General features: G+C 40.7%; 1 protein-coding gene and 1 long non-coding RNA gene across 4 annotated transcripts in view; one reads left to right on the top strand and one right to left on the bottom strand.

The window, feature by feature from the left end:
* adgrl1a (adhesion G protein-coupled receptor L1a) overlaps window positions 1-9,138 on the bottom strand; it is a 95,195-nt gene extending 86,057 nt beyond the window's left edge. For both annotated transcript variants that reach the window (XM_022210355.2, XM_051941608.1), the window contains exon 1: window positions 8,785-9,138. The gene's annotated coding sequence lies outside the window, so the exon portion shown is untranslated. The remainder of the gene's footprint in view (window positions 1-8,784) is intronic.
* Window positions 9,139-9,406: 268 nt separating this feature from the next.
* LOC110962402 (uncharacterized) overlaps window positions 9,407-23,226 on the top strand; it is a 32,994-nt gene continuing 19,174 nt past the window's right edge. For both annotated transcript variants that reach the window (XR_002596435.2, XR_002596436.2), the window contains exon 1: window positions 9,407-9,531. This is a non-coding gene — a long non-coding RNA (uncharacterized LOC110962402). The remainder of the gene's footprint in view (window positions 9,532-23,226) is intronic.

The raw sequence follows: 23,226 nt of genomic DNA, 5'->3' as shown, positions 1-23,226 counted from the left end.
CACAATATACGATCTGTAATTATAGCGCATACTGCTGTTACACAGTGACACTTAACACACGGCACAAATGCAAGCACAACCCCCACAAACGCATACACTGCAGTTAGAGTGTGTGTTTGTGTGCGTTTGCGTGTAAATGCATGTTTATTATTGCTGAACATGCAGAGCCTGTGTGACGTAACATTTAGTAACATAGAGTAGCAGCACGCTTTTGCATGTACAGAAAACAAAGGGTATGAATCGGAAATGCTGCTATTCCAAACACTGGGTGACAGCTTCGGTGCAGAGCAGATGCACAGCCAGTTACGCAAACACACAGAGAGGGAAAGACACACAAACATAAACACCTGCACAGCCTCATAAACACACACCTAAATTATTTTGTACACACTGAATTAATCAGCTCTTAGACAAATAGCTGAATAAATACTGTAGATAACCAGATCAATATTAGACACTCAATTCATTTGAGTTCACAGAGATGTCAAATTCTGCATAGTTCCATAGCACACTGATTAAACTGGCACCACATTAATTCAGTAAATCAATAAAACCAATCTGTCAAATAAATCAAGTCGCATGGACGACTGGAGCCAATTGGAGGGCAAGAACACATTAAAATTCCCTTGCTCCAACTGCATATCTATGTCAAGCAGGCAGCACACTGATTTGCTGTGTGGATTCCACAATTTGTTGAATGAAAATGATTAATCCATGAAACAATAACCAGGGTGCCAAGAAGGCACATGGTAATTCTATAATGATCAAAGACTCAATTAAATCCTTCCCATTCTGTTCCCTAAATGCCTCTGTGGCTGCGCAAAGTGTGCGCATGTGTGCTTTTGGTGGTCAGTTTATGTTTGGTGTGTGTGTGTGTGTGCGTGTGTGTTTTCTGCGTTGTCTTGGGGCTGTGAGGGTACCAGAGGTTAAGCTGTGGTCTGGCAAGTGTCTTTTGTGGTTGGATGACGTACGACGTGTGGTTCATGTTCTAACAGGACTACAGGAGCAAAAGTGTTGTGTTTGTAACCGTTGCTGGATTAAAAGCACGTTCACACTTTGACAGAGAAGCCCGTGCATCCCATCAGATATGTATCTTCATCATTCACCACACATTCTGCCACAGCGCCCGTCATTTAGATTTTTTTTCCCTCATAAAACATGCCACATTTTTGGTTAATGTTTCCAAAAAAAAGAAGCAAAGCACTCAGACGGATAAAAATCGGTGCCCTACAGTGTCGTTTTTATAAACACATTTAAAAAGGAACCACAGAGGGGTTGCTGAGTGCGCATGGTCATTTTTAGCAGCGCCTTACTTCACATTGATACTGTTAATTCCACACCTGGGCCCCAGTTGATGACTGTTGAGCAGTTTCACTGAAAAAAAACACAAAGCTCGTTGCACTTAGTGGCACAGGAGATTACAGTCTCACTCCTATCTTTATAATACAAGCGAAAATCTTAGAAAACTCTCTCTGCCGTCTGTATCTATAGCAGCTCACTAGTATTGCATTGGCTTTGATTTTGCAGCTCATAACTTTACTGTTTTGATTCACTCCCTTTGCTCTCATCAGCTCCATGTCCAACCACAGCAGGCACTTGGAAAAGAATCTCCGATAAACGCTGCATGTTGCCTGCCGAGGACCAAATGACAGAGAGAAAAAGTCAGTGGCTAGCTTATGAACATAGAGGAGCATATTGCAGTGAAAATAACAGATCTCTCCAAGTATGGCTGCAACCAACATTTACTTCCTCTGTCAATTATTTTCTTTATTAATTGATTAGTCAGTTGGTCTGTAAAACACCACAAAATGGTGAAAAAAAAAATGTTTATATGCTTTCCAAAGTCAAACGCGAGATTCTCAAACGGCTCGTTTTGTTTACAGTCCAAAGATATTCCATTTACGGGATGGAAAGGAGGAAAGAAACCGGCGGACGTACAAATAAGGAATTCTGACATTTTTGGTTTCTAAAAAATTACCCCAGCGTTATCAAAAACAGTCAAAAATGTCTGTGATTAATTTAACATTTGGCAAAAAATGAATTATTCAATTAATCATTGCAGCTCTATTTCAAGTTTAACCAAAAAAGAACTGAATTCTATTAGGTAGCCAAAAGCATGCCAAATAAATTTTATTTCTAAATGCTACACATGTGAACACACTCACCGTATCACCTTTAGAAGAAAATATTTTCTAAACTGATGAATACAAATAAAATTGTAGATTGTGTAACTGTTCCTTAAAACAGAATCTGAATCTGACAAACTCGTGAGCACTATTGCATTGGGGTTTTGAACCAATGCCTGGTCACAAATCCAGACAGGTCTTATTGTAATGACTAGAATGCAGCACACAGATTAATTTGCCAAATTTGCTGCCCGAGTGCAAAGGCTAACATCAGAGGACCCATGTCGTAGTTGACCGATTATAAAAACAGCAGCGAAAGAGGTTAATACACTGTTGCACTCATTCTTTTTTGAACAGTGTCACAGAGGTGAATCTATAATACCGCAAGTGTGGGTAGTATTTTCCTGCGGTTTGTGTCCATATGTGCAGAGGAGCAGAGGGCGCGAGGATTGGAGAGGCGAGGCACCGGGTAGTCTCAGGTGAGACATGCATAGTCCCAACATAATTATAATCCTTAATTAATCCACCCCGGATGCGCTCTCTCTCACACTTGCTCTCTCTCCCTCTCTCTTTCTCTCTCTCCAAGTTCATTGCTCTAGGTGTTTATGGACTTTTTCTGTCTTGGTGCCCTCCCCCTCCCCCCCATCTCTGTATTATCTGGCATCCGTCTACTGTATGTATAATGCTCTAGGTGTTTTTGCAGCCGTTTATGAATATACGTGCCCTTTCACACCTCTCCATCTCCCTTCCCCTCCCCCTCTTCCTCCCCTTCGCCTCATCTCTCTCTCTTTTTTTTTTTTTCTACCAGCTTACCTCCAACTCCCATCTCAGCAGACGGGAAAACAAGCAGCCTCTTTTGGTCCCGTGTTGTTTCTTGATGCTGCCTCTTCTCACAGCTCACAGCACGGAACACAAACACAAACACGCTCACACCAGTCCAACACCATATACTCCGAGGGGAGTGACGCTGACACAAATACGAACCCACCAGAGCCGTCCTCTGTGGAACGGCTCGGGTGAGCATTGTGTGTAAGGGTCGTGTTGGCATAAATGTCTCTCCAAATCCTACTGCTTAACCAAATGTACTGATAGCGCAGACAATGCTGAGTAACTCCGATAGCCACTGAATGAGGGTGAGGTGTCAGTGGCGGTAAGCGAGAAAGAAAGCGGATTGTATAAATGAAGGTGCAATAAGGAACTGTGGAGACCTGCAACAGTAAATGAAGGGTCTGTACATGGCACTAAGCTGAAGGTAATGAGGATAAAGGTGTCACTATTGATGCTTGGAGACTAAGAGCACCAGGTGTGAGGAGGAGTGACGACTACACCTGCCATTGCTGCTCAGTCTCCCGCTCGGTCCGTTTTGGTTGAGCCAATTAAGAGGGGCTCATCCACCACTCCCGCCAGCACCCTCCGTCAAGCTATCCGAAAAACATAACGATTGATTGGACAAGCTATTAGGTCAATTGATCCCTGTTTCCTTTCATCTGTGTGCTCCTCCTTTTTCAGATGGACAGGTTGGATGAGGAAAGCTACTCCAATTACGTGAGGACAAGGGTTTAACTAAGACGGACCTTCTCTTCATCTTTCTCTTTGTATGCAAGCTTTTTTTTTTGAGTTCCTCTGGTCCATGCATGGGAATTTTTATTTTTTGTATAAAATTAGCCCTGAGTTCGTGTTCAAAGACTTCAAAAGTGTAGATGTTCGCATATATTCACATTCATTTCTCTAAGATTTCACATGTGGTTTGGTATGGGTGCAGATGGACTGAAATTGATCTCATGGTGTTACGAGCATTATACACCTTTTGTAGGAGCTGCCACAACCGATTTCCTAAAATGCCAGACAACCTGCAGACCAAGATTATACTGATTTGTGATCATTATTCTCAAGTGCCTTCCAAATTGTAGCTTGGCACAAGGGCTCGAGAACCTATGAAATACATGTTAAGAAATGAAAACTGGCAAACGGAGTGAGCGAGCTGGTATTTCACGTTGCTTCTAACAATGTTAATAGAAAAATCCGACAGACTAAAAAGGGTTCGTGAAAGCTCCATTAAGGATGACCCAATAGCGGAACGGTTGAGGTGCATTTTCCTAGAAGCTATCCGTCACTGTGACTATTTACTGTAGGCAGGAAACACTCGCCCCCAAAAAAGTTAGCCATTACATGCTGATCATCAAAACTGCAGCGACACATTTTTTTAACACCAATTCAGAGTGCCCTTCTTCCTGACAAATCTGTGTACAAGTGAATGGATTGCTGGTGAGGCTGATTGGTCACATTGATTGAGCATCACAGAGTCTTTTCACTGCTGTACACCAAGTCGTCTCTCAGTCGATAGACACAACCCAAATACACCAGGCACTCAATCCAATGTGTTGCTACATGGGCCAATCCAGCTAATTTAACACCCACTCCATTTATGAAAAAGAGTCCTCATCGATTTTTTCTGTTCATGCGCTCTTGTTGCTCCTGTTCATTTTCGCCATGCCGGCGCCTACACATGCACAGGGCTGGCAGAAATTGAATTGAATTAGCGTGTGGTAGGGTTCCTGTAAGATTGGCTTCTCAAAACCCACACCTCCAGACTTTCTCCAGATGTAGCAGAGACCACAGAGCCGATAACTTGCAGTTACAGGCTGCTGCATGAGTACATGGCTACGTTCACGGAGAACTCCTCAACACAAAGGCCGCGAGCTTCAAAATGGACGTACATGGCCCATCGCTTTTGCACCTCACTGCCACAGCAAAGACAGTTTCTGCTTGTTGCCTATTATGAGCCTCTCCTGTTTGCTACTGCACTCTCTGCTCTTCATCCTCTATTTTCTTTTCCTCTCCTCCTCTCCTTGTCCCTTTCTTTCCAATCCATTATTGCATGTTTATGGTCCCAAAATGTAATCTAGCATTTAAGGGGAAAACAGCCAACACATTACAAATGGCCTTAGAAAACATAATAGGGTATTTTTGATTGGAATAATTAGTCCAACAACAGCTGTTAAAACCCATTTCCAGCGTGTTTTGTCGGCCGTGGTAAAACAGTGAACCACAATAACTGTCATTATAGTCATAATGGCTTTCCTGTCAGGACAAGTCTTATCAGGCTGGTGACAACCGCAGAAGTCCCACTGCCAGGTAAACGGTGCTGCCTACAAAGGGAAAGAGTAAGGAAACGCTGTCTGGCACTACCCAGTGAACAGCTTCCACCGTAGGCCAGCTGCCCGACAGAGACACAGCATTTTAACATCACGAAAAAGGGCAAAAAAAAAAAAAAAAAATCTTTGCCGATGCTCAAGGGCTACAGAGATACACAGCACCTGATCAGATACTACAAAAAAGCTGCCACATCCATCAGTGGATATCTCCAAGCTAATGAGATGAAACAGGCTGAAGGGAGCGCTCTAATCATGTACTGCGATGATGCTGTAAGAGGCATTTGAATTATTTTGTGAGCTATGCTATGCAGAAATGAGATTATGAAAAAAGGTCAAAAATTCACATTCAGGTACAATTCAATCTTGCAAAGGTTTGTTTTTCATTCATTACAATTGCAAATAATCTTCTGAGTTTACAACAAATCTATACAGACCACGGACATGATAAAACAAAATAAATTCCGCTTTTCTGTGGGCTATGACAGGCCGGCTTGGAGTACTAATCGGATATCATATCTGGGAACGTTTCATCATCAAGAGACAACTCTGAGATTAAGTTTATCATCAGAACATACTGCAGTGCCTTGGTGAAAGTCGTATGTTCTGTACAAGCACGAAATATTCCCAAGTAATTTCCTGCTGGAGGTTGAACAAACTTACAATGGAAGTATGTGTGTACAATGAAGTGTGTGTTGTTAGGTGTGTGTGAGTGTGTTATAACTGCCTTTACACACAACAAATTTCAGAAATTTAATGAATTTGATATGTACAATCAAGGGACGGTTGATTTCACAGCTCTACATGTTTTGTGCTGTTCAGTTACAGCTAAATATGTGCAGGTTAAACTCAAGTATGTTTTAGAAAAATAAGCACTTGTCCTGAACAATGGGCGGCTTTAGTAAATGAATCATTGCGCAAAAATTGGCAATGATTATATGTATATTTTATTATTTATTTGCTGGATATAATTTTAAACATTTTCTAAAAAATCTAGATTGATACCGAAACAGCATCAACCACAGTATGAATTCCTGTTGAGGTGAGGCACAAGATAGAAAATTGAAAAGAATTCTGACCTCAGAATTGAAAGTATAACTGAAACGTGGATTCGGTAAATTCGTACAACTGTCATATATTCTTCTTTACCTTTTACAATTATGTTATTTGCGATCTCAAACCCTAAATGCAACTGTAGAATAATTTAGTGTTGTCCTGTGTTACTCAGAGATGTACTCATTTTCATTTCACACCATCCTATGCGTGAAAAGGATGTCAGTGTCCCTCATAGGTTACAGATAAATCTCCATGCTGTGTCAAAATCAACAATCTTTTTATTGGCATGGTGCATTCCGTATGTGTTGCTTGCTGTAATTAAGAGCCATGGTGGGAAAAATAAAAACATTATGAGGTGTTACCATGATACCAAAAGCTATCAGCATTTTTTTTTAATTAATATCTTTTTTTTTTACATTATTCTTACAATCGTACATTCAGCTGTCGTGAGAGTGTGAAACATCATAAGTCATTTTCTGAAATTCAAATCAGTGCTTTATCTTTCTGCTCATTTTTATTAACATATTCGTTTACTCAGCCTTGTCAAAGAGCTGTAAAGTGTCATACATATTTCACATAAGAGAAAGTAACATAACTGCCAAAGAAAAACAACCATACTCACTTTTAGAGCTAAGCACTATTATTCTTATTCATAACTAGAGTATGTGTGTGCATGCGTGTACCTTCATGCATGCATGGAAACGCACTTTAAATTAAACCACGAGTGTGTGCATTTGTTGTATGCATGCATGTGCAGTGAAAACATGTTCTTAAAAACTGGACACATTGAATACCTCTGAATAACTCAATTTTTCTATGCAAAGACCATCAGTCAGGTTCTGTATACAGTATTTGCTTCACAACTTTCACCAGAACAATATGCTCATCAAATCCTGACCACAGCATCGCGGAGCCTCCAAAAACTCACAAAGAAATAAATCTAATTATGATTAGAGACTTATTAAATGGCTGACGGTCATTAATGCCATGCTAATATATGACTATTATTCAACCATTGAAGGCTGGGTATAATTTTTCTGAAGGTGATGTGACACACAGACAAGGGGGAAATAAATCCTTCTGTCTTCCTGGGGAGTGTGTTTGGCAGTAAACCAATTCCAAGTCTGGCTTCTTGAATGCCCAGATAACGCAATCAGACAGTTGCAATATTGCTGTTTTACCACCTGAAGAATTTGAATTTCATTCAGCCCCTTCAGAATAGTAGACATGCCAATTTTTCCCCAAGAATTGGCAGGACAAACACAATGCACCCCGGTGAAATGAGGAAAAGGCTTACCAGCTGAAAATAACTGTTTTCAGGGTCTTTCTTGTATGCCTCCTCAGGTTCAATTTTATCATAATAACACACAAAGGCAAAAGGTTTAATTTCAGCCATCATAACTACAATATAGGCAGCTGATGTCTTTTTATTAGATGTTTCATTATTAAATTGGGAATTAGTTCAGCATAGAAATATTATAATGGCGCCTCAATTTTCACGATATGAACCCCTAAACATTACGGGGTCACATTTGATTAAATTTGGATGCATCAGAATATTCTTCCTGCTGTGGTTTTATACTATAGGGAGGTGCTGTGGAGGCATGAATGTGTCAAGATGCCTTTTGGATGCATTTTGTAACTGGGATTTTCAGGTAAGTCAAATTTTGAAGGGATTTCTCACTTAGCATGGGGACACCCTGAAACATTCCTCAAGGACTCCTGGGGCTCCCCAGACCTCTCTGAGAGCAGCCCGGCCTATAGGTAATGATATGAAGAGGTGCAGGGTTAATAGTGCACTGCTGGACATGGGGGATTGGACAGAGTAGTTCACTTTCAGGCTGCACACTTCGCTCTGATGCATTTATTCCTCTAACAGCCAATGAGTGAATGAACATGTGCTCAGATTTTTTTTAAGAGAAAGAAAAAATGGTGCCTAAAACCACTTATGCATACACTTATGCAGAATATCACTTTTTCCCTCCCTACTTTTTAGTTAAGATAAATACTCCATTGCTTACACTGTCTCCTCTGTTTGTCCACAACTGTAAAATCCTCCACCACAGATAGAGCTTTCACGGGACAAGCCAACTGTCGTTTCCAAGCTCGCACACTATTATTTAAAATTACCTAAATCTATTAGTGTGGAGGCCACGGTGCAATGAATAGGCCCACAAAACGAAGAGTCCTGCTGTCAGATTCGACTCATTTAGAACATCCAGTGCGCATTTTCACATATGAAGCGACTGCCAGTGACGCACCGTAAACATGAACTCCGTATCCGTCAAACATGAAATATTAAATAAATAAATGCGATTACACGGTTGAACACCTTACGCAAGCTGATGCGAGGAGCCCGGTCGGTACATATTACAGGCTATTATTGTCGCACTGGTATGACATGTATTAAAACACATAAGATGAAATAAAGAACTGTGCGTCGGTCCTACCTTGTTTCCTCCAATCTCCTTCTCCTTGATTGCTCAGAGTGTCTCATTCATTCTCTCCTCACTTGCCTTCTTCTCCTTTTCTCCCCCTCTGGTTATCACTCGTTTTCTCCTCTCTGGCAACGTCTTCGTGCGGATGCATAAGAATTAAAAATTAATAGCCTGCTATCTTAAAGACAAACCGACGGGAGAAAGAAAAACGGGAGAGGGGGAGAGGGGAAAAATCCACCCGACTATAAATAAAAAATATATAATAATAGCAGTCCGGGGAAAAAATCCTCACGGACAGAGCAGGTTCTCACGAAAATGTGCCCGTGTGGGCATCAAAATAAATAAGAGCGACGACACCATTGTCCTGGATAGAAACAATAACAGTTACTACCGAAGAGAGTGAGCGCGATGTTGAGCGACAGTGGGATGTTGAGACAATTGAAGTTGTAACCGTGTTGTCCGTCCGTCGCGGGTTAGATGGTGAGCATGGGAGCAAATGTGCCAGCGTCGCAAACCGTCTGCGTAAGACAAATCAGACTCTTGGATGTCTGATGTGTTTCAGTTGTCTCGCTTTTAAACTGTCGACTCTTCACCCTCATGCGGCTCTACGGTTTTGGAAATCGCCCGTTGGAATTAGGATGATTTACACAGGCCATATGCGGCTGTCTTGTGCGTCCTGACGCACCGAGCGGATCACTCGTGTCTAGTTTCCCTCTTTGTCGGCAGGCAGCGCACACTCTCATCAGGACCATTCACACGGTAGGCTATTTTCAACCTCTGCAGTCCTGCATCGGGCCTATTACAGTCTAGCGCATTTGTCATTGCCTTTCACATACAGTTTGGCCGCCTAAAGACAGTTCCAAGACAGTTTTTATAACCAAGCCTGACTTAAGGCAGGAAAATGTCCCACTTCTGCCCGCCCACTAGTTAAATTGCTTTCTTGGTATCACACCAGCACTTATTTTTTTTCAACCCACGTGGTTTCCCAAGGTGGGGTTCAGGAACCACCAGAGGTCCTTAAAATGGCCATCTGTGATTGCTCTGCAAATTTAATTGCAGTGGTGTGATTCTACAGAAGTACCTGCATCAGAAAATAAATACATAAATAAATACTTGACTCACAGGTGAACCTTTCTCACCTTCCCATCTGACTGTGACATGTTAGGCAATTAATTCCCCATAAAGTCACTTATAGATAGATAGATAGATAGATAGATAGATAGATAGATAGATAGATAGATAGATAGATACTTTATTTATCCCCATGGGGAAATTGTTGTATCTGGCAGGTCATATAAAACACCTAAAACAGCACATAAAAACATCGTCACATGTAAAAACATAAAACATAAAAACATGAAAAGGGCAACCGAGTTGAAAAAGTGGAGGAGCTATGCGGAGTTATGTATTCTGATGGCTGAAGGGATGAAGGATCGCCTGAAGCGCTCCGTCACTCACAACATACAGTAAATCTGACCAAATGACATCAATCTTTGTATATGAAATACAGCCAGTGCTCTAATGCAAACACATATCACCTGAGCTTTCACTGCAGTTACCTGAAATGAGCGTTTCACAAAGTTGTTGTCCATGAGGCAGCATGTAATCAGCCTATGACTGAACCTTGATGAGACAAAGCTCAAACTCATTCAGAGTGACGTGAAAATGGAGTCAAATCCTCAGTGGACAGTGTATCTCAGTGAGCGATAACGATTTATTTTTGTAAAATCCAACAATTTCCACACTGCATGCTCAGTGAATTAATAAACACAGCTATAATGACATAGTGTGGGACTCATTTAAATGCAACCGTACGACAATTGACTCCCTTCTACAGACAGATTTATCATTTCTTCACTTATGTGCACCATGAATTTAAATCTATCTAAATGTGCTTTATATATTTTTTCATTGGTTTTACAGCACTTTAAATACCTTTTCTGATTAATGTCACAGCACTGATTCACAGAAGGAGGGACGTCCTTAAGATTACAGTTTGCTGCCCCTCTGCACAGGCACAGATGGATTTTTCAAAAGATTTTTTTTTGGGGGGGGGGGTCTTCGTCTGACAGAGAGGTTGCTGAAAAAACAAGATGGAGTGCTGCACTGGGTGTCATAAATTGGTAGTTCAGGTGCTCTCCAGGATGTTCACGGATGAGAGGGAAAAAAGAAAATAATCTGTGGACTACAAAGCTATGAACAACTTAAAACCCTTTTCTGGAACATGATTTTGCTACTCTACGGCACATACAAGATTCTCTTCGGGAAGAGACTGGGTCAGGGGATGACACACAGCAACAGTTTCAAGCTGAGCTGAAACTTCGAGCACAGGAAGTACCTGTTCCTCCCGAGCCTACTGAACTATCAGCAGGCACCACACTGTGCAAATAGGTTTCTCACTTGCAGTTTGTCTTATTCTATGTTAAAACGTGATGGTAGTGCAGATTGGTGCCACTGCAAAAAGCCACAGATAAATCCATCATACATTGTTACAGCACTTGTAATTTGTTGTAGCTTATATTACTCAGCTAGTTATCAGACTCATCAAAAACAAATATAATTACAAATAGGTCTACATGCTTAATAAAGTGCATGTAGATAGATAGATAGATAGATAGATAGATAGATAGATAGATAGATAGATAGATAGATAGATAGATAGATAGATAGATAGATAGACTCCCCTTCAAAAATATATTTAAACAATAAGGCCAATTCCTTTCTGCTTTCTGCTGCAGACTGAAAACATTTAGGTTTGGCATCAAACGATGAATATGAGACACGAGATCAACATTTCCATATTTCCAGGTATTAACTAAGCTAGTTAAGTATTAACTAAGGTATTAACTAGATCTGATACACAGCTTAGAAGATAGCAAAATTTTAAAACTTTGGTTGAACCCACCCATTTTTCATGTGAGCGAAAGTACTGAAACATGTGACTGACAATTGTTTTTTGTGGCCCTGGTATGTCCTATTACATTGATTATTCAAACAATAAATAGATCTCAATGTCTCCGTTCAGTTTCAGATTTGGGTTCTGTCTGTGCAGACTGCATCTATACTTTGAGGTGTAACCAACAGGAAAATCAAAGAGCTGTCTATGGGTGAAAACCAAGCAATTGTGAAGCTGAGAGAATATGGAAAATCAATCAGGGCCATTGCACAAACATTGGCCATAGCCAGTACAACCATTTGGAATGTCCTGAAGAAAAAAGAAACCACTGGCGTACTGTAACAGACATCGAACGGGTAGACCAAGGAAAACAGCAGCAGTTGATGACAGAAATATTGTGAGAGCTGTAAAGAAAGACCCTAAAACAACTGGTAGTGACATCAGCAACAACCTCTAGAGGGCAGAAGTGAAGATACAATCTGCTGTTCACAGAAGACTTCATGAAGAAAAGTACAAAGGAGATCAGAAGATGGAAACCACTCATTAACAAGAAGAATAGGAAGGCCAGGCTGGAATTTGCCAAAAGTACAGAGATAAGCCTCAGCAATTCTGGGACAAAGTTTTATGGACTGATGAGACAAAGATGAACCTTTGCTAAAGTGATGGAAAGGCTAAAGTTTGGAGAAAGAAAGGGTCTGCTCTTGAACCAAAACATACAAGCTCATCTGTGAAACACAGTGGAGGTAATGTCAAGGCTTGGGCTTGCATGGCTCCTTCTGGGATGGGCTCATTAATCTTTATTGATGATGTAACACATGAAGGCATCAGCAAAATGAACTCAGAAGTCTACAGAAACATTCTGCCAATTTAAAGAAAGATGCAGCCAAACTGATTGGGAGATCTTTCATCGTGCAGCAAGATAATGACCCAAAACAACAAAGAAGTTCACCAGAGGCAAGAAGTGGAAGGTTTGAGACTGGACAAGTCAATCTCCCGACGTCAACCCTACAGAGGTGCATTTTACCTGCTAAAGTGGAGACTGAAAGGGGTAACCCCCTAAAACAAACAACAACCACAGAAAACTGCAGTGAAAGCCTGGAAAAGCATCAGTAAAGAAAAATGCAAAAGTCTTCAGATGTCAGTGGGTCACAGGCTTGATGCAGTTGTTACAAGCAAAGGATATGAAAACAAATATTAAGTCTTATTCACTGTAATCTATTTTATCTGTATGTTCCAATACCTTTGCTCCCCTAAAAATGTGGTGTTCCCTTACAAATAATGCTATCTTCTAAGTTGCGTGCAGATCCAGATGTAAATACTAGGGCTGGACACGAATATCCCGAATATCCGAATATTTGTTCGCAACGGCACTATCCGGATATTAATTTTGGTATCCGAATATTCCCCCCCTGTCGGACGTTACCGGGCGGAAAGAATAAGCGGCGTTACTGTCTTCCCTCCACCTTCGGCCCACATCGGCTCATATCGGCTCATCTCGTCCTGTGATCACATAAACATATACACATATGTCTATAACATATACACATATGTCTATGTGATCACCCCCTCCTCCCCCCAGATGAAAATATTCGGAGCTTGTCTCTTCCCTGCGCCTTTGGCCCACTTCGGCTCATCCCACCGTGTTCTTCGGCTCATTTCGGCTCCTCCATTCGTGTTTGTAAACACCACCCGAATGGCCGGGTGGCTGCCGACTCTGACGTCACGCTTCACTTTGTTGCATAAACACAAGACAAGATGCTGAAGACCTCTGCTGTTTGGGAATTCTTCAGTTTAACTGAAGACAAAACGAAGGCAACATTTGGACCCGGGAGACCAGACGAACGGATCCGAATATTCGGGCCGTCTCCGCCGCACCGCCGCTGCCTTTTTTGTAACGTCTGGCATTTCACCACTTACCTTTGTATCATTTCAAACTATTCATTGGACTCAAACTACTTAAAAAATTGGGATATTCTAAAACGTTTGAATATATATATATATATATATATAGGGAGAGAGAGAGGTTGCAAGTTCTGTATGCCCACTCCAGCATTTATATTCATTGTACCAGATTGTATTGTAGTCAAGTACAATGTTGTACTTCTCCTATAAAGGACCATATTACATCAACCTTGCAGCACAGGAAAATGCACTACCATGCGAAGGGGACAGTAAACGTCGGTTAGTGTCAGTAAACACCAATACAGTAAGAAACACTATACAGTATTGTTATATTTTGTTATACATACAATACGCTGAATACACACATACAGCGACACTCAAACAGCCACATCATACTTTCTCAGTTTTCTACACTTGGGCGTTTTGCTGTTATAGCCTTCAGGAAAAAAAATACTATTGCATTGTTACCTCATTGGTGCTAAGCACAGGTTTGCAGACATACAGCTACCTGTTGTAGCTGTTGGCTGCCACCTGTAAGCCAAAAATAAATGAAACCGAAAATATGCACTGTTGCTCATGTTAGTGCTGTTGTTCGTCATTTTGCTTTTGCCCAGTGGAGTGCAAACAACCCTGTCTTTCAAATCACATACTTTTTCCATATACTTTCAGTACATACTTAAGCTGTCCTTACAAAGTCCGTACTGGTGCAGAATGCATACTACCAGCACAAACTACTTTGTCATTGTGCCTTACACAGTGACCGTCTTGCTCATACATCTGTCGCAGTCTGTAGTGCGAAATGAGCCGTCATCTGTCGGCTGTGCACTTTTGGAGGCTCAAGCTTGTTTATACTCGTGTGAGACACCATGACGTATGTGAGGTGTCTTCCACTGCACACAAGATTGTGGGTCAGAATGGCCAGAAAAGCATGTTGGCTTGGATACTGCAAAACATGACCGGATGTAGTTGGACATACTGATATTTTTGGCATGCTGCATTTGGCATACTATGTATTGGGACATACTAAATCTTTTTCTGGCGTATTATATAGTATGGTAGTATGGATATTGGAACACATCCCAAGTGATAAAAATAATGGATGGACATCAGAGACCATTACTGGTAGGCCTGTTGCATCAGCAGCGCTTACAAAGGCCTGCGTTGTTCATTATATCGAACTGCCTCTTTACCCTTTCCAGTTGGAGCCAACTTTTCAGTATTTGACATTGCTGCCGAGGGACAAAGTGCAGTTGGCTTGTGGGAGGTCTGCACACAAATGTGTCTCCAAAGCCACCACATTATTTCATTTTGTGGATTTTCTATTCTCTGTTTGTAATTCATAAAGTCTGTACTTTACTGTTGTTATATAAATAAAATTGAATTGAATTTCCATAATCCTTCTACACACAAAAACACCAACACAGAACCATGCATCTGCCATTACATAGTCTGTTCTGACAGTTGTAGTTTATAATAATAAATACTGTTAGTTAAAATGAACTAGATTTGTTGAAATACTACTGTTACTGCTTCAGTCTGTTGATTTTAAGACTCTTCTCTAATGCATTACTATTCAGTTACGTTAATCAGCAATAATAGATAATAATATGATACGAGGCTAACCCATGTTTACTGTTCCCTATTTGTGACTCAGTTCCACTAGTTTTCAGCAAAATTGCTGAATGGTTATGGAATAGAAGTAACTGAAACATAATAAAAATTGTTGTTATCGTTGTTATCAGCCCTGTAACAAAAAAGCTACATAGTCTCATTTCAAGGCGTATTTATTTTGTGGTTCTCAGTTCTGTTTTATTTACTGGCAACTTATTTGCTGTGTCTGCTATAATCCTGTTATGTATTGAATTTTTAACACAAATTACCCATAATATCTGAACAAAGAGTTTTCCTTTAAAATTTTCAGAACATCCTTGCCAAGACTGATGATAATTCTGGATGATTAATCCCAGGCACAGTTTGTCTCCAGGTGAACACGAGTTAAGCTCCACTGCCAGACGAAATTATTTAACGCCCATATCATGCAGTGATTGCATCAGTGCACAGTGCATGTTGCAATTTTTCTCTTCCCTCTGAAAATGCTTTTGTCAGTTTCTATTATGATAGCTAATGTTGGGTTCGACTGAATGGGCTCTACATGCCTTTGCCACTTACCCTTCTGTCACACAGTACCTACTCCGTTCTACCGCTCTCAAATCTAGTCAATTGACCTTCATGGGCCGCCTGACTCATTGTGTCAATAAACAGCTAACATAATGTAGTTTGTGCTCCATGGCAGTCTCACGCTCTCGCAGTGTTTTTTTTTTTTTTTTCAAGATTAGACGCTATTCATGCAAAGTCACAAAGTGCACTGAGTAATTAGACTGCAGATGAACCTCATCACCTACTGCACAGCCCGGACCACTGAAAAGCAAATGTGGACAGATTTAAACCATCATGTCATGCTTTGCAAAGTCTGAGCAGTTGTTCATCGCACCACGGTCTCTTAGCAACAGTAATAATGACTACAAATGATGAAGTGCTGATTGGCCTTCTAAAGACAAGCAGTGGTCCCTTAGAAATAGTGCAGCTCCAACATTTTGCTTATCAGTAATACCGCTTAGAAGGTCAAATGATGCAAAAGAAAAAATGAACTTATGGAATTTATATGGTAAGATTCTTAGATGCCTTACACATGCTTAAGAAAAGTGGGATGACATGACATATTGCAGTTATGATGGTCAGTGGTTGCTCTAAAATTGCATTATAAACACAAAGAAAACTGCCACATGTGCCTACAAAACAGTTGTCCATTTGCTTGTACAGTAAATGGAACATTTTCCGGTGTAAAGTTCACTGTACTCGAATGTCATTATCGTGTGCCTTCCATCTTTTCAAGTATAGCTGTATCGTCTGAAGAGGCTCTTAAATAAATAGATGCATCTCAGAAACACACAGGAAACAGATTTTTTGGAGCGGATACAAATCAAAAGTCTAGCTATATTCAAATGCATTGCAGACTTCAGTTTTTTTAGGCACTGCATCGTAATTACTTTCCTGCTTTTGGCCATACAAAATGATTCAGATAAGTGTTGATAAATGCAGTGGTTCAAATACACAGAGGACCTGAAAAAAATGAAAGAGAACCCTAGATAAGAGCCTGTCGCTGTGTAGCATTGTAGTGGTTTTGTGCTTGTGTGTGGGGATGTTTTAGCGCTGAATAAATTCATTCAGGCTCGACCATGACTCTGAAAATCTCCGCCATTGTTAATAACCATTCTTTTTGTTCATTTGTGTTCCATGTTGCATTTATATTCTCAATGCAGCGATGTCTTGCATGATAAGACAGACTTTATCAGCAAAGCATCAGCGCTCCTGTTTGCCTCAATATTTCTTGTTTTCTTCTGAAAGGAGGAGAAAATGGACTCATACAGCTGGCATATTTTAATTTGTTCTGGCTCATGTTTGATTAATGCCAATTTTTTTCTAGTCAGAGTTCATGTTTACGAGGCACCATTATTTACATAACAACTTGCCCTATTCGCAAACAGCTCCAATTTTCACAGTTATGCAGCTTCTTGTTTTGCACTGATTGACAAATTATCTCCATTACCACAAAACCGAATTTTTCCTTTCTGCAAGACTTGTAATGAAAACGCATCACATTTTACAATGTGCCGTATAAAATAATCAGCAGAACAATGTTCGCATATGTTTTGGTAGAGATAAGATTATTACTTATGATGAATTGAGGGCTTTATGTCTGATGCTAATTAATTATATATCAAGCATCTGTTCCATAATTAATCGACATGTTACCTGCATTTTCTGCATGTTGCCTGTGCTGTCCTCACAACACATGACTGTACACAAGGCTTTGTGTTCTTGGATTAATGGAGCTATCCTGTAGTCAAACGTGACAACTAGTAACTGTAACATACAGAAAAATGCAATTACTATCTATTATAAATGTGGTAAGCTGTGCCAAACCCAAACAGCTACCTAATACACGTGACGTCGGTAGCATTGGTAACTGCTAATGGAGTTTACGAAACTTACTCAAAGTAACAATTCTTAACATTTGTGCACAGAAGTGTTTTGTACGTGCAATACTCACAAAGACGAAAATTTCCCAAAGGCTCAAACATTTAAGAGTCAGTGCAGCGCGTACATGAGGTTTTCCGGCCATGTTTCTGCTCTATCGCTAGTTTGTTTTTCGCTGAGATAAAAAAACTAAATAAAAAAAAACCCACAAAGATTGTCTATACACAACAGGAGCGCCCACTCTGCAGTAACCAAAACAATCCTTTATGGAGAAGTGATAATTTTTTATCCATAGCCTTTTAACAGTTTTTTTAACCATGACATTAACTTATTTATGTATACACTATGAACTTATTTGCAACTTTTTAACTCACTTATCACTGTTATGAAATCATTAATATCTTTGATCCAAATGCATAACATTGCCATATGATTTAAATGAAATTTAAAAACGAAAACACACTCCTGCAGAAGCACAAACACAGGAGGAAGTCTTTAAAATCATTCATGCATGCCTTGTATATACAGTGTAGTGGAGTAGAAGGCCTGTAGGCGTAGATACGAACGCAGTGGCAGGAAAGGAAACTGCATGGCATTTCCTGTACTGAAAGGGTGAAAACCAATGAGAAGGGTTTAAGAGTTCCACAAAGCCAAACAGACATCAGTATTTGGAGCCAGAAAAGCGTTGGTGTAACACCTCTGCTTTTATATAGCAACCTGTGACCACCAGAGCGCTCTTCCCATCACTCTCTTTCCATTGGGATGTTCACAGCAAATGCAGCATTTCAACATTTTCAGAGACTGCATCTATAAAGGCACCTCCACCACCTCTCTCTCTCTCTCTCTCTCTCTCTCAATCTGTCTTTCACTCACCTTTTCTCACTCACACTCTCAATCATCTTACTCTCTTTTTCCCTTTTTTCACTCGCTCCGTCTCTGTGTCTCTCTTTCCCTTTTGCAATATGACATAGTCCATTATCTGCTCTTAGTACTAATTGGTGTATTAACGCCATGCTGTGGGTGACACAGTGAGATAGAGAGAAAGTGTGAGCGAAAGAGGGAATGAGAGAGAGAGAGCGAGAGAGAGAGAGAGATGCAGGATGAATATGGATGAGGCAGGAGCAGGGTGGGAGCGAGGCTCTGGGGGAGGCGAGTACAGAGTGAGAGAGAATAGCAGGCCAAGGTAAATCTTTTCAGCTGCACAAGTGGTTAAGAGCAGCATGGCAAAATGACGAGTGGGGGGGGGGGGGGAGAGAGAGAGAGAGAGAGAGAGAGAGAGAAACCATCCTGTAATGGCTTTTTTGTTGTTTTTTTTTTTTTTTTTCAGTTGGCCTTCTCTGTATCCCTTTCTATCCTGCTTTCACCGTCACCACTTTCAACCCAATTATCCACTCTCCCTGGCGCCACTGGCAGCATATGGAAATGTAAATTACAGGCGAGATGTTTTTTTTTTTTTTTTTTGAAAGATGTGGAAGGTAAGCAGCTCTTGAGGATGGGGAGAGTAGGAGGAAGAAACAGAAGAGATGACAAACAACTGAAAGTGAGGGACTGCCTTTAGTCCCAGTAGCTTGTTGGCATTGCGACGCTATCAGATACACAAATCCACCCACCGAAAAAATCCAGTGGAATGAATTTGATTTATGTTCCCACATGCGCTTTGCATATAAAGTCTTTACATTGGCCACAATACTGTACATTTACAAATGTGTCTTCATGTTGGACAAAGCCATTGCATTTCGGACATAGCCGAAAAATCACACTGACATGTACAGACGCTCTGTATATTAATACACTGTGCCAAACATACACATATGCAGAGACTCAAACAGCTCAGTTGCACCAAAGAGGAACACTTCCTCTGTGCTTGAGGGGCTTTTCAGACCAGGGCCAGGATGCAAGCCCTCAGGCTGGTGAAAAGCTGCTGAAGCACAGGATACAGAGATCAAAGGTGCTCATCTCCTCGCATGCGTGTGACATTGAGACATGTGCGGGCTGATTATTCAGATAAGCAGATCTATCCTTGGGGGTGGAGGCAAAATGGAGACGAGTGTTTTGTTCATTATCATTAAGATCTGGCTTTTCCTCTGTTCACCTCTCCTCTCTCCACATGCTCATATTCCGCCCCCGCAGTGCTGATGAAGCCAACTTCTCAAATCTGCAATTTGCTCAATTATTTTCAATTATCCCGCCATCGCTGCTTCCATCATTCCCCTTAGTTCAATTGTGAACAGAAATCACTTGTTGATTGACAGCAAAGGCCAATTAGAGGCAGGAGGAAAACTCTAACCCCTACGGTAATTACTGCTGATTGGTGTCACACAGACATTTTGCAGGCCCTACCCACAAAACTGACACCGTCATATTGATAAATGGCCTTTTTCACCAAGCAGCCACCCGTCTTATCACAAACATACTGTACAGTCAAAATGGATCCCTGCTCAGGTCATTTAAAGTTTGCAGAACCATAACAGTAGACTTTAAAATTTCTTTACATGCCCAAGGAGAATATTGTACTGTGAGAGCTTTCAAAGGAAGGATTGAGATACCTATATCTACCATGAGCTCCATGTCTCTGTGCCTTTAGCACATTAACTTCAAGGTAGTTCTGACTCAAGGCTTTAGAAAACTCTCCAGTGGTGGGCACAGGAATCAATGATGAACTGCTTTTGAGCACGACAGAGAGACCCACAAATTCAATATACCTTCAGCAGTTTTGCTGTCTGGGTTTGTTCAACGTTTTGTAGTATCTTAATGTAGGGCAGTTCAAGCAAAGCAGAAAAGAAGTTACTTCATATATTTTCATTTCGCTGTGCATCCGTGGTTATCTCATGGTTTATTGGGTTTTGTGCATCATAATCCATTTATTTCTTTATTTTGCAATTGGTAATGAAAATTTAAAATGTGACCTTAGTACTGCTTTTGTTTACAGCTGTGTAACAGAAGGGCCGTGGATCTACCATGTTGCTGATTGTTTGTTCTCTGAGCGAATATATAGAGACACAGAACCACAGTGACAGTGCACATATGTGGGTCAGGCTTACAACAACACAGGCAATGATCGCAGCTTAACCCCTGTTGTGTTCAATTTTGCTTTCGTTAGTCAGACCCAGAATCATTATAGGTTTGCAGCATTGTGCAGCCATTAACAACAATGGTGTAGATGCCTCCATTCAAAGTGTCATCTGTGGAATCCTTTAATAAGGCTTCATTTAGCTTCACCTTAGGTTAAGTCATTTGTATAAAACGCACCCCTGCTCAGGTGTATCTACATGCACGCATCAGCAATGTATCATTAGTGTATTTCCAGGCTTAAATAATGACAAATAGAAAAATTTTATATGACTAACTCAATGACATATTTACTGAACACTGAATCATCGCTGCTGAAATGCTGTGATAATCACTGCCATTTTGTTTCAGGTCACAATATACACCATTTAAATGACACCAGTTTGGAAAAGTAGTGAGTAATGAGTTTAGGCATGTTGGTGATATTTTAGAAAACTCCATTTCCAAAGACCTTTTTTACTCACACTTCATCTGTTCTGCTTCTTTTAAAAATAATTTTAACAGCTTTCCAAGCTATCGTGTTTGAACAAAAACATTTTTTTTGATGGGAATGTACTAAAGTGTCACAATTTAATTCACACACGCCAACACAGCAGTAGTTATTCTGTGCTTTTGCTACCCAGGTTTCATCCAGTACACTAAATGACCAGCATGACTCATGCAGTCTTAACCTTTACATGTGCGTTTACTTCTTCATAGTACAACTATAGTTATACGAAAGTCATCCTGGCTGCTGTTACAACAAACATTCCCATATGAATTTACTCTCACAGGTGGAATTTTTGCTTTTCTCAAGCTAAATTTCAAGTGGCTGAATGGGCTAAAAAGCTGAACCTTCACTCCTGAAACTCTTCTCCTCTGCGCTGTCCTGTAATAAACTGTTTTTGTGGTACAGAGCTACTGGCTTGCACTGTTGTTTGTGACAAGTGGGCTGCCTATGCAAGTGGTGGTTACTCAAGACTCCCCTGATGACATTATGGGCCTAATGAGTTTTAATTGGGAGAAGATCTTAACTTGCAGACCTAATTGCATCTGATTAAAGACAATATTAGTTTTACTGCTGGCAAATTGGTTAGGGAGGGTGGGTGATGGGGTTTTGGAGGGATCAATGGTGTCCTTGTGGAAATATTGTAAATGTCCTAAAAAATGGTGATGAAGAGATGGAACAAAAGCATAAGAGGAGGCACGGCTGGGCGAGCAAATACTCAACACGGAATGATAGTGTGATAAGGGGATGCCAGGGAGGGGAATACAAGAGAAGATGAGGAGGACTGAAGGCTAAGAACTCATCCAGAACGACCCTGTGTCTGACCTCTAGCACTTCTGAAGACACACTCTGTTATTTTGTGAAAAGTACGCCTTAGATCGAAGCCACAGACAAAATTTAGATGACTCCATTACACAAATCTCACCTTAAGATTATTATCATCTTATCATTTGCTCCTTAATAGTTCTGTTGAATCTAAACAGCAGTTGCCGTGCCTCATACTTCCCTGTGTATTTTTGGATATCACTTGGCTTAGAGTTTTCTCAGGAGAGATACACTCTGAAGGAGCACAAATCTACCCTTAAACACAATTTGTGTAATCGACAACAGGTGGATCAATATTTGAAAAACAGAACAGCTAGCTCCCAAACTTGACATCCAGTGCTCTCCTCTCTGTAGCCATTTATCTTCATGGACTCAGGATGTTTAGTTGAGATTCAAATTAAATCTAACCTAAATCTAGCAATACGGGCATATGAATTAGCCAGTGTGTCTCTCCCAACAAAGCTGGCCTCTTCCGTTCTTAAACCCTGCAGGAATTGGCAAAATTCTTCTGCATACAATCAGGCCTACACTGATGAAAAGCTGTAGCATTAATGTGTAAAAATATTGTTCCGGGAAGATGCATAATGGGTTCACTGAGAGAGCATGCTTACCATTTATGGACCTTGAAGGGACATAATTTTAAAGATTCTGTAATTTGCATTGAATTAAATGATCAAATTTGCAGTATGACCACACCAACTTTAGTTAGTATGCATAATTATGAATGTTTACATGCATACACTGTAGGAAAACATAGTCGGGCTCACATGTTTGCAAGCACGCAAGCATATTGATGGAAATAAGTACACAAAAACACATACAGTGCTTGTTCCCTCTCCATGCCACCATAAATACATGCCCTGGATCAGCGGTGATTTAAAGCCCGACACAGGAGAGTATAGTAAATTATGCGTGTATGAGGCTTCATTTCCTGCTCTTCTTAAGCACTTGCTTAATTGCCATTCTCACCTGAGCAATTGTATAATTTCCTTTATTTTTCTCCTCCTCTGCCCAGAATATGAGTCTATAATGAGCTGTGGGTGTCCCCCAAAGCTAAGCCTGGCGCCTTGAAATAGGTTTCACTAATTTACCAATTAGTCATAAGATACAATTAGTGTGCAAGTTCCCTAAGTCCATGAGTGCCCCCACCAACGGCCTCCCCACTTTGATTGTTCAATCTCTGCAGTGATCATCACTCCATTACTTGGCTCGTGCTCTCACCCTGCTTTGTTCAGCC

Source organism: Acanthochromis polyacanthus, chromosome 21, assembly GCF_021347895.1.
Source record: "Acanthochromis polyacanthus isolate Apoly-LR-REF ecotype Palm Island chromosome 21, KAUST_Apoly_ChrSc, whole genome shotgun sequence".
NCBI lineage: Eukaryota > Metazoa > Chordata > Actinopteri > Pomacentridae > Acanthochromis > Acanthochromis polyacanthus.
Note: the sequence above shows the minus strand (reverse complement) of the source record. Positions and strands in the feature narration are given on the sequence as shown.